This window comes from Rhinopithecus roxellana, chromosome 3 (assembly GCF_007565055.1).
Source record: "Rhinopithecus roxellana isolate Shanxi Qingling chromosome 3, ASM756505v1, whole genome shotgun sequence".
Classification (NCBI taxonomy): domain Eukaryota; kingdom Metazoa; phylum Chordata; class Mammalia; order Primates; family Cercopithecidae; genus Rhinopithecus; species Rhinopithecus roxellana.
Window position 1 is genome coordinate 11230231 of NC_044551.1, and position 12921 is coordinate 11243151.

At 39.7% G+C, this 12921-nt stretch overlaps 1 protein-coding gene and 1 non-coding gene across 2 annotated transcripts in view; both read left to right on the top strand.

The window, feature by feature from the left end:
• ARL15 (ADP ribosylation factor like GTPase 15) overlaps positions 1 to 12921 on the top strand; it is a 447710-nt gene that overhangs the window by 417011 nt on the left and 17778 nt on the right. The window lies entirely within an intron of this gene.
• On the top strand, positions 3671 to 3774 carry LOC115896640. The gene has a single exon (XR_004056554.1). It is a non-coding gene; the product is annotated as a U6 spliceosomal RNA (small nuclear RNA).

Here is a 12921-nt window from a genome sequence, read left to right on the forward strand (position 1 = left end):
TGGATCAACATCATTCTAAAGAAAAAGGGTCAATTTGACAGGGATGCTTATTTTACATTTCTTCCCTTCACTTTGAGGGCAGTATCAGGTCCTGTTTGTCTTTCTCTCTCACAGCACAGTGCCTTGTGTGTGATAAAGCCCCCAACAAACTGAATTAATAAAAACTATAGATCCTCCTGTCCAGCCTGTTTTAGGAAGTATTTGTGTCTCTCCTCCCTCCAGTAGTTTGGTTTGGTCAGCTCTGTGCCCAGCATCTCTTCTCAGAAGGCAAGGACAAGGGAGGGAAGGAGGGACTGAAATTTCTTTGACTGACTGGCTGGACGCAGTGGCTCACACCTGTAATCCCAGCATTTTGGGAGGCCAAGGTGGGTTGATCACTTGAGGTCAGGAGTTCGAGAACAGCCTGGCCAACATGGTGAAACCCCTCTACTAAAACTACAAAAATTAGCTGGGTATGCTGGCATATGCCTGTAATTCCAGCTACTTGGGAGGCTGAGGCAGGAGAATTGCTTGAACCAGGGAGGTGGAGGTTATAGTGAGCTGAGATCGCACCATTGCACTCCAACCTGGGCGAAGTAGCAAGACTCTTATCTCAAAAAAAAAAAAAAAGAAAAGAAAAAAGGAAGAAAAAGAAGAAGAAGGAGGGAGGGAGGGAGGGAGGGAGGGAGGGAGGGAAGGAAGGAAGGAAGGAAGGAAGGAAGGAAGGAAGGAAGGAAGGAAGGAAGGAAGGAAGGAAGGAAGGAAGGAAGGGAAAAGAAATTCCTTTGTCTATTCTCATTAGCAGCTCATTCAGTTCCATTCATTGAACACTCTGAGCATCTGCCCCACTTCAGGCCTTGCTCCAGATGCAGGATTTGCCAAGATGAGTGAGAAGGTCTGCTTTGGGCAAAGCTCTCTGAGCCTTGAGGTCTGTCTTCATCCCAAAGAATTTGCAATCTAGCAAGGAAGAGGGAAAACGAATGGACAAATGTTTATGTATCACTTGGGTTGAGGGAGCAGTCAATTATTCAGGGAAGGGAGAGCGAGGAAAGCAAACAAGAGAAGTGACAAGGGAAGGGAAGGAGGTTCCAGAATGGATCGGGTGGATAAGTAGCAGTCTTGAAGTGTGAAAATAAATACATGGTGTATTTGGGGAGACAGCAAGCACTTTAAAGCATAGTTTCAAGTAGGGTTGGGGCTTAAGTTGTTTAAGTGAGAGGAATTTTTTTTTTTTTCCTTAAGGCTTTCTACACGATTTAGATTGTGAATCTTTGGAGGATAGACTACTGTACCACCAAGCTTTCCTCAGAGAAGGAGATCAAAAAAATTGGGAGATTTAAGTGTAATGAACTAATACAGAACTATAAAGTGTTGGGGGGGGCGGTGGCGTGCACTTGCTAATTTCATTTCCCTTTCCTTTTCCTATCCACTCTCTGGCATATATAAATAATGAACTGATTAAAACACTCACAGAAGAGAAGAGGAGATAGGAAGAAAAAGAAAAGTTTATGTTCATTCTAAACCCTCAGGTGCTGTAATTTCAGGAGGGAAGAGGCTGTTTATAAATATACATACACATATAATAATTATACTTCACATATATATAATTGTACTTCAAGATAGTGTGAATACTTGCAATGATACAGGTTAAATGCCATTAGAGTGATAAAACCAAGGGACTACAGGATCTCAGAGAAGGAAAATCTCACCTTCAGCTATTGTGATTAGAGATTGAGAAGTAGCATTTGAATTGGGTCTTAAGCACAGATAGAAATTTAGTTGAGGTCATGGTAGTAGAAGTGCCAGGTACTATTCTGAGCACTTTAATATTCTAATTCAATTGAGCCTCACAATGAACCTTGTGATATAGGTGTTATTGTTCTTGTCATTATTATTATACCCATTTTCCAAATTAGAAAACTATGGCCTAGAGAGCAGTTAAGGGACTTACCCAAAGTCAAGCGGTTAGTAAGTAATAAAGAAGGGACTGGAACATAGGTAGTTTTGGCTTCAGTCCAGTTAACTAACTAAACTGCCACTCACATGACACAGGACAGAGGGCCTTCTAGGAAAAAGAAATGTCTTGGACAAAGAGCTCATATTTGGGAAGGGCAAAGTGAGTTCAAGGAGTGACTGAACTCGGTTTGGCTAGAAAGTTAAGGCGATAGGATCTGTGAGTATTGAGAGATGACAACCCTGCTTTGTTTTGTTTTGTTGAGACAGGATATCACTCTGTTGCGCATAGGGAAATGCAATGGTGCAGCCATGGCTCACTGCAACCTTGCCTTCTTGGGCGCAAGCAATCCTCCCACCTCCGCCTCCCAAGTAGCTAAGACTCCAGATGCATGCTGCCATGCCTGGCTAATTTTTTAAAAAAATTTTTGTAGAGACAGGGTCTCACTGTTGCCTAGTCTGGCCTTGAAGTCCGGCCTCAAATGACCTTCCTGCGTCAGCCTCCAAAAGTGCGGGGATTACAGGCGTGAGCCAGCATGCCTGGCCTGACCACCCTGTTTTGAATTGTAGACTTCCCATGCATCTTCCTGCTTCATCTTTCTAGTACTTTATGCCATTATCACATTTATTTAGTCTCTCTTCACTAGAATATAAGTAGCTAGAAGTTTGGGTTTATTCTGCTTTGTTCACCACTCTATCTTTAGTCTGTAGAAGAGTGTCTGGTACACAGTAGGTTCCTGTTGAATATCTGTTGAATGAATGAATGGCTAAGTTGAATCCAGATCGCTGAGGGTTCCACAATACTCTACCAATCTTTAGCCTCTTGGGGACCCCACATGATATGTGGGAAGCCACCAGTCAACCTTGATCGTATCAATGTGTCGTGTGTGCGTTCATTCGGTGCTGCCCTTTGGAGGAGGGGTGCTGCAGGATTATAGTGGAGAAATATAAAAACATTGAAAGGATTCTGTGGTTTAAAATGCTTTGTTCTGGCCGGGCGCGGTGGCTCAAGCCTGTAATCCCAGCACTTTGGGAGGCCGAGACGGTCGGATCACGAGGTCAGGAGATCGAGACCATCCTGGCTAACATGGTGAAACCCCGTCTCTACTAAAAAATACAAAAAAAAAAAAAACTAGCCGGGCGAGGTGGCGGGCGCCTGTAGTCCCAGCTACTCGGGAGGCTGAGGCAGGAGAATGGCGTAAAACCCGGGAGGCAGAGCTTGCAGTGAGCTGAGATCCGGCCACTGCACTCCAGCCCGGGCGACAGAGCGAGACTCCGTCTCAAAAATAAAAAAAATAAAATAAAAAAATAAAATAAAATGCTTTGTTCTACTTGCAATACTCTCAAGGAGTGACTGCTGATGTGGACTGTGTTTTAAGGGACTTCAGGAGGCATTGCAACAAATCTCATCCCAACCCTACTATAAATACCTAAAGTTACATACTGTTGGATTTCACTTCCTGTTATTAATCAGTGTTTTTCATTGAAACCCGCTTTTTTGTTGTTAGCTCAGTATGCAGCATACTAGCTAACAAGCACATGTTTCTACTGTATACAGGCTCTCGGACCAGACCACCACCATTGTGTCTTGCCTCCATAGGTTGGACATATTCTTTAACCTGTCTAAGCTTTGGTGTCCTAGCTTTGAAAAATGGAATAATAATAGTACTTTCCTCAATGGACTGACATGAGGATTAATGAGTTAATATGTATATTTTTAATCTTAAAAGAGTGTGTGGTGCTCACTTTGGCAACACATATACTAAAATTGAAATGATACAGAGATTAGCGTGGCTCCTGTAGAAGGATGACATGCAAATTCATAAAGTATTCCATTAAAAAAAAGAAAGTCTGACACATAGTAAGGTATATAGAGACTTCAGATTGCTGGAAGGAATTCTTGGAAAGGAAGGTGAAAAAGAAATAAAGGCAGATTTTATTTATCTCACAGTTTGGCCAGAATCCTATGGCTAAAGATACCTTAACTTTACTGTTTTTAGATTCCACCATCACTACCCTGAAAGATTATTTTGGAGAGTGTTGTTGGATTTGATCATGTGGTATTAAAAATGCCAGATGACCGTATGTTCTCACTCATGTGGGAGCCAAGCTATGAGAACACAGAAGCATAAGAATGACATATTAGACTTTGGGGACTTGGGGGAAAGGATGGTGGGTGGTAAGGGATAAAAGACTACACACTGGGTACAGTGTACACTGCTCAGGTGATGGGTGCACCGAAATCTCAGAAATCACCACTACCAAACACCACCTGTTCCCCAAAAGCCTATTGAAAAAAAAAAAGTTAAAGGTACTTTGGAGAAACAAACAATTAAAAAAATGCCAGATGACATCTAACATCTGATCTATAAGATAGTAAGAACTCTACAGTCCAGTTAAAATCCTGTCACCTGAAAATATCACAGTCATAGGGAGAAGGAATGAGGGAGAGAAGGAAAGAAGGAGAGAAGGACAAAGGAAAGAAAGAAGGAAGGAAGGAAAGATTCTGAAAAAATGATGTTGTAAGCATCATTCATTTTATATAATAAAACAATTGAACAGTCCCTTGGATTTTGCTATAAGGGACTTGACCTACTGAAGAATTTTTTCTTACTGTGATATTCTTCAAGTTTTTTAAATGAGTGAACTTAAGTTGAAGCTTCTCATACCAAGACAATTCTGATAAAACTGGAGTCCACACTCCATGGTAAAATTAAGCAGCCCTCAAAATAGTAAGAATGATTGGAGATTGGATTGGAGATTGGTGACTTTCAATGAAGCTTGGTGTATTCTGTTAAGCAATTATGCCAAGGGAAGAGATAATTGAATGTTATTGTTCAACTCCAGATGGAGATATTACTTTATTTTTATTTTGTCTGTATAGTCCACTGCTTCTGTCTACAAAGTATTTAAAGTGACTCACATGAAAATAGTAAAAATAAAATATTGAAATACAAGAAGATCAGAACAAAGAGAAGGCAACTATAATAATGCTCAACCCTACTCCAATTAGTGGAATCACTTTTCCAATTGAGTTTCCTATTTGTTGCTCTGGGTTTTTGAAAAATGAAAGGGCAGGGGAATCATGATCTGCGACATATTATTTCTCATTATGGAAAAGAAGGAGAGTGTGTTTTCCACAGGGAAAATAAAAGCTGTTCGAGCATAATTCTAAGAAGACATTTTCTGTAGAAGACATTGAGTGATCTGATGAGTAATTCACAACATTGTTATAGTAAGCTTAGTTTTGAATTTCTTGTGTCCTTTCCTTAAAGTGGCATTAAGTAAGTTTGAGACCCTAGTATTAAAATGCCATAAAGTGATTTGGTAGCCTTCAGCAGTATATACTTGAGCTTCATTCAAGGATAGCATTAGACATCCTATAGAGGAAGATGGATGATCTGGCCCTTTCAATGATCTTCTCTAAAGATTACTTTTCCCAGGAGGTCTGATAAAGAGCAGGGAGTTGGAGATTTTATTTCCTGTCCAGGCCTGAAGAGCTGGTGCCACTAATTATGGAAAATCCACATGTAAACATTGCAGCCCTGTGGGCAGTTGTTGGATTTTCATTGTGAAAGTTAAGAATCCTGAGGGTCTTCTGGCCTGCCTGAAAGGTTGCCCACCTTCCAGAAACAAACTCTTATAAATTATTATTGACTTAAAAGTTAAATCCCCAAAGTGCTTAGATAAGATAAAAATCCATATTTCTTAACTATGATGGTTAAAAAGCAACTATATTTATCTGTGTTACATAAGTAGATACTATTATATGAGGAGAATGTTTATATTGTCAGCTATTGTGTGCTTCACATTCATACAACTCATGTTTATCGGGCTTCTACTGTGAGCCAGATTACCTTCTTGGATGTGTCTCTGAATACAGTGAATTTTTATTTCTTTAAATTCTCTTTCTGCTCTTTGATGTGTTCGTGTGTACGTTTTTATATTTTTATTTTATTTCACCATTTTTTTTTTTTTTTTTTTTTTTTTTTGAGATGGAGTTTTGCTCTTGTTGCCCAGGCTGGAGTGTAATGGCGTGATTTTGGCTCATCGCAGCCTCCACTTACCAGGTTCAAATGATTCTCCTGCCTCAGCCTCTCAAGTAGCTGGCATTATAGGCATGCACCACCACGCCCAGCTAGTTTTGTATTTTTAATAGAGACGGGGTTTCTCCATGTTGATCAGGCTGGTCTCAAACTCCCGACCTCAGGTGATCCGCCCAACTAGGCCTTCCTAAGTGCTGGGATTACAAGCATGAGCCACTGTGCCCAGCCTGTATGTTTTTATTTTATTAGTTTTTTTTTAAATACAAAAACTATAGTCACTTATTGTTTCAAGTCCAATTATTCAGAGATACATAAAGATATGTAAAAGTTAATCATCTTTTCCCTCCTTAATCCCCAAGGTTATTATCCAGTGTTATCAGTTTGATGTGGCTTCTTCCATACCTTTTTCTGTGCTCAAATAATTTTCTTAATTGTTCAGAGCATGTGTCTAAAACTTCAATGTATAATATTAGTGATTTTTTCAATGGAGCCATATTTATTTTTGCTGGCAAGCAGGAGCAATTTTCCCCTAATTATAATTGATTTTCTATAGTGTACTTGTTTGTTTGTTTGCTCTGTCTTGAGGGAAGGGAGGGGAACATTGTTATTACTCTCCTGAATAATTTAGAAGCTGAAGACTCCACCTATAAATGGAACTTTTCCTGTTCTGAACAGGACCACACTTGATGGGATATGATAAGCATGTGTTTTTCAAATGATGTCATCTTCCATCCGATGCCAACTTTTGTGTATATAATACAGGTTTAGATGCGCTCATTAATTTTGAGACTAGCTCCAGTGTCACAGTATCAAATCTGAATACATCCTACACACCCTTCTCAAAAGTCAACACTCGAATATCCTTTCATTGATCTTTTGTCAAATAGGGAAGTCATCTGGTTTATGGTATTATTTCCTGTGCATTTAGTGAGTGTACAGAATCCCAGGAACAGCATGACCTAAAGTTGCAAAAAAGAAACATTTTGAAATCTGAATACAAGTGGATCCCCCCTTATTGACGGAGGATACATTCCAAGGCCCACTGTGGATGCCTGAAACTATAGATAGTACCAAACCCTTTACAGTTGTCCCTCAGTATCCATGGGGCATTTGTTCTGAGACCTGTCTCAAATAACAAAATCTGAGGATGCTCAAGTCAGTGAAAGAAATTGGTGTAGTATTTGCATATTACCTATGCATATCCTCCTATATACTTTAAATTATCTCTTGATTCCTTATAATACCTAATATAATGTAAATGCTACATAACTAGTTATGCTCTATTGTTTAGGGAATAATGATGAGGGAAAAAAATTTGTTACTTGTTCAGTACATGTGCAATTTTTTTTCCAGTGTTTTCAATCCACAGTTGGTTGAATCCACAGATGTGGAAACCACGGATACAGAAGGCCTATTATAGATACTTTATTTTTTTCTTATACATACATGCCTATGATAAAGTTTAATTTATAAACTAGGCACAGTAAGCAATTAACAATAGTAACTAATGATAAAATAATTGTAACCACATGCTGTAATGAAAACGAATGTGGTCTCTGTTTCTGTTTTTCAAAATATCTTTTTTTTTTTTTTTTTTTTTTTTTTTTTGAGAAGGAGTCTCGCTCTGTCACCCAGGCTGGAATGCAGTGGCCAGATCTCAGCTCACTGCAAACTCCGCCTCCCGGGTTTACGCCATTCTCCTGCCTCAGCCTCCCGAGTAGCTGGGACTACAGGCGCCCGCCACCTCGCCCGGCTGGTTTTTTGTATTTTTTTTTTAGTAGAGACGGGGTTTCACCATGTTAGCCAGGATGGTCTCGATCTCCTGACCTCGTGATCCGCCCGTCTCGGCCTCCCAAAGTGCTGGGATTACAGGCTTGAGCCACCGCGCCCGGCCCAAAATATCTTTTTATACTGTACTGAGGAAAATGAAACCATGGAAAGCGAACTGTATGTAAAGGGGGACTATTGTCTATAGTTATGACATCATTTTCATGCCTGTGATGATGCTTGAGGATGAGAAGTCTGAAACAAGATAGTTAACTGTTGAAAAAATAGGATTGCTTTATGTGGCAATCTTAAATAGCAATGGTATCTGAAACATTTCTAGATGCCCAAAGCAATATCTGAAATACTGTGTGTAGAGGGTCTCTTCCATATTTGAATTATCGGGCATTGCTCACACAGAGAGTAAGAATATATTAAGGAACTCTAAGCCAACCTTTCAGCCTTCTTCTCCATGCCCATTCCCTCTAGTCTCCCCCCACCCAACAAAACCAGATACATACATGCTCACACACACACTTGTCAAAATCTTGACTCTTAAACCTGAAGACCAGTAATTATAGATATGCATCATGTATCAGTAGGACATCACCACAAGGTATGTCTAAGAAAGCCAACTTCAGTATTCCTATTTTACAGATGGGAAAATAGATGGAATGTAGGAGGAATAGTAACATGGAGAAAATAGTTTCAAGGTCTGGTGGCCATGTTAAATGTTAAATGAAAAGTAAGTCCCCTGCTAGGAAGCTGTACTTCTTGCTAGCCTCTTCCTTCAGGTTACTCTAAGTTTCCATGCAAGGATGGCCATCCTTGCATGGAAACTTAGAGTAACCTGAAGGAAGAGGCGGCAGCTTCATCGCATCCAGTTGGTTAATCCCCTCTCTGTCAATCACCTGTGTACAAGCTGAATAGACTATAAATTCACATTTCTGGAGCCACATGGTCAAAATAGCACTTTATATTCAGTGTGAAATTCTTAAAATGAAACCCAGCTGGCAGATGGGAAGGAGTGGGGTGGGGAGGAATATTGAGTGTGCAAGGGTTTCATGATTTTCCAGAGAGCTTTTTATGCTTTGTGCAGATATAGAAATATTTTTAAACATCTATGATGCAGCACAAATGAATTTCTTTAAACTATGAGTCTAATTTATAATATTTCATTAAAACCATTAAGATAGCAAGCCATTGCAAATTGAGACTTGCCTATAAGGACAGAGTGATTTGCTCATTTAGGGAACTCTTTTAGATTCCTCCATGAGTGTTAGTTAATATGTTATGTCTTTTAGTGCTTTGAATAAGTCCTTTGCATAATAACATACTTTGTGAGAAAGTGAGAGGAACAAGAAAGAGAATAATGAGTTCAGTTCACTTCCACATCCACCTCATGTGCAGAACTTCCCCCCATTATGTTGTACCTCTTAATCGCTTCCATTTCTTTCTCTTTCCCCAGGTTTTGTAGGAGGTAAACCATATCTTGGTGATTTACAGGGCCAGTGGTCATGCTGGAACCTGTCAAACCCCCATCCCATAGTACAATGCTTTTTGTTACTGATCCAAGCCCTGCAACCTACCAGATACATTTAAGATTTATCAAATCAGATTGGCAGAAGGTTGTCCCTTCTTATGGTACCAAACAGCAGTTCAACCTGTAAGTAGGTTACTACATATTTGGTGTCTGTGACTTCATATGTGAAGTCAGAATTCAGGTATTTCAGCGGCTGCAAGAGATTTCAGCATTTCCGTATGTTTTATGAAAGCTATAATTGACTTGCTAAAAAGTGTGCAGGTTACATGTGTTGTATGGATAGATGAGAAGCTACAGTCAAACAGGCAAGGAAATCCTGATTTCTCTAGAGCCACATCTTTTCCTTTTTTTCAGTGAAGGATTAGATGCTGTGACTGGGCACCTAAGATTTACAAACCCTATTTCAAGGACTCTGACATATAAGTCCCCTTATGCTAAATGTGATGAAGACAGGGTATCAGGAACTAAAAGTAAGTTTGTGAACACATAAAGGCAAATGCCATTTACATGTATCATTTAGTATTATTTTGTTATTAACACTTCTAGTTAAAAATAGATCATTGGTACAGGCTATCATTTGTCAGGCACTGGAATTATATGATTTTTGTTTTTAAGTGCTGTTCTGGAATTGGCATTTTACCAAAGGAAAAATGAATTTGATAAGGATGGGAAAGAAACAGATGATAATTTCAAGGTAAAATACGACTATTCTGCAAAGCACTAAGATTACCTGTTCTCTAAAGAAATGTAGTGTGGAAGATTGTAATCAGGGCATTGGCTAAGAAAAGCTCAGGACATTTTCTTGGTGGGTATACTTTATAATATAATTCTGTTTCTGTTCTGGGTCTAGAAAATTGGAATAAGTTCTATTTAGAAAATATTTTACAAATACATTCAGAATAACATTATGTTTAATATTTTAACTAACATTATATTTAGTAACAAGGTTTTCAATTATAACCATAATATGCTTTCATAGAGATGTATATTTCTATAGGAAACTGTAGGAGTGTGGGGGTGTGCACATGAGTGTGGATTTGAGTATTTTAATTTTATTTATTTATACTCGACTCACACAAAAAAGGATTTGAGGTGATAGACACTAGTATTGATTCTGACAGTGGACATGCTTTTATGTAACACTCTAAACTTCAGACTGAAAGTGGGTGTTAATGACTTCCCCTCTGAGAATGCTTTTGATTCAGACATGATGAAAAGTGTGACTGGAAATTTAGAGCAGAACATGAAGTTAAAAGCCCACTCATCTGGCCTGATCTGAACTGGTAGTTGAACAGTTAATCAAGAACTAACTAAAAGGCCAGGCATGGTGGTTCACACCTATAAATCCCAGCAATTTGGGAGGCCAAGGCAGTCGGATCATCTGAGGTCGGGAGTTCGAGACCAGGCTAGCCAACATGGCAAAACCCCATCTCTACTGAAAATACAAAAATTAGCTGGGCATGGTGGCAGGTGCCTGTAATCCCAGCTACTCGGGAGGATGAGGCAGAGAATTTCTTGGACCTGGGAGGTGGAGGTTGCAGTGAGCCGAGATTGTGCCACTGCACTCTAGCCTGGTTAAAAGAAAAGGAACCGGTTGAAGTGGGAAGTCATTGAAAATAAATAAATAAATACACACACACACACACACACACACACACACACACACACCCTAAATAATTTATTTTAATTTAAACATACCAAAGGTACTAATCTTTTAATGTTGGGCCAAGGCCTTTTATCTGAATGTGTGGCCACTAATCAGAGTTGTGTATTATATTTCTTTTATTAAGCAGCCATTACCTATGAGTTTTCAGCTTCTGTTTCTTTAAAATGGAACTATAAGTTAAAGATACTTGGGAAGCAATCTGCATCTTTCCCTCTCAGTCCTTTGTACTTATTTTATCTAAATCCAATCCAACAGCAGTTTGGTTTTAGTGACTCACCTTTATTAAGTTCTTTGGACCATTCCATTTAGTTTTTCATATAAATAGAAATTCTCAAGTTCATATTTTATCTGTTGGTGTCACATTTAATTATACTACTTGATAACAAATATGATTGTCATCTTGAGAGCTGTGAAGCAACCTAGGGACGGAAATGAGCAGACATACTAAAAAGCAGCTCGCCAGTTGTCAACATCTACCAGCTAATTACCATCATGCTGGGTGGCGTGTCACGAACATTCACTGTGTAGGCAACGTCAATCATTTGTCTTGTACCAGGACAATGAAGAGTCAGTTGATCCGAGGTGATTAGATGGAGACTAATCAGTAGAGCTTTTATCATTGCTCTATGCGCTATTGTTTTGAACCCAACTATAGATTTGTCCTTATCTATGGCTGCTTTATATTTAACCCATATATTGCCTTCTGTCCCTCCTTCAGATTAGTTATATAGCAAATGTTATTATTTGCTGTGGTACTTTATTTTCCTTCATGTCACTTATTCCTACCTGACTTTACTTAGTTACTTGATATCTGTCAATCTCACCGACTACCATGTAAGCTCCATAAGGGCCAGGACTTGTTATGTTCACCTTTGTATCCCCAGAGCCCAAAACAGTGACTGTGTAGACTGAGTGAAAGGTGGCTACTTCCTTGGCACACTTGTTTCAGCCCAATTTGTTGTACTGACTTGGCCCCCCAAGATCTGCTGATTATTCATTTTGAGCCAGAAAGAAGCATGGAGAATAGGAGCTGTCGACCTGTGATGCTCCTAGACGTAGCTCCTGGTCTACCGTCTCAGTCCACTTTCTAGATCTTCTCCTGGTTCCAGGGAGTGAGTCTGATGATTTGTTCTGCTAAACTGTGGATTGAATTGTTAACAGGGATTTGTTCTTTGATTTTTGCCTTAGAAGATCAGTTCAGAGCAAGGTTTTTCAATCTTGGCATTATTAACCTTTCGGGCTAGATAATTTTTTGTTGAGGTGAGAGGGGAAGCTGCCGTATGCATTGGAGGATGTTAGCCACGTCTCCCTGGCCTCTACCCACTAGATACCGGTAGTAACCACCTGCTCTGCTTCCCCACCCCCTGTTGTGACAACCAAAACAATCTCCAAACATTACCAAATGTCCCCTGGGAAGGTACGGTTGCCTTTCCTTTCCCTGGTTTAGAACTAGTGTTTTAACTAGTCATGGATGACAATTACGACCCAAGGCCACACTCCCAATGCTGTGGTAAATCCCAGTCAATGGCTTTTTGAACCTTTATTTCTGGTGTTCTTTTCATGTCTGATTAGAATGTTCTTGAGACATGTCTTTCACAGGCTTTATACTGAGCTCAACTAGTCCTGTGTGGGATTTTTTGGCTAAAATTCCTCAGGACGGATTACCACTTAGTTTTTCTTTAGACGGCCTGCAAGCCTCTTTCCAAGCTCATATTTCTCAGTTGCCAGGATATTAGGCTCCTGACTGTATTGCCAGCAGGGAAAGAAATTCTCTTCCCATGACTAACATGGTACCTGCTTACAAGCCCATTTGTTACCTGTTGTCCTTGCTCAGATGTGCTATTGAGGCTTCTGTCAGCTTTTTCTGCCTCAGCTCCCTGCCCCTCTTTCCCCTAGTTCTACATGCCTTCCTGTTTTTTCTTTTTCTTCTGGTGTTTCCATGGTGGCTTCTTGCTGTAGCCAGAGGACAA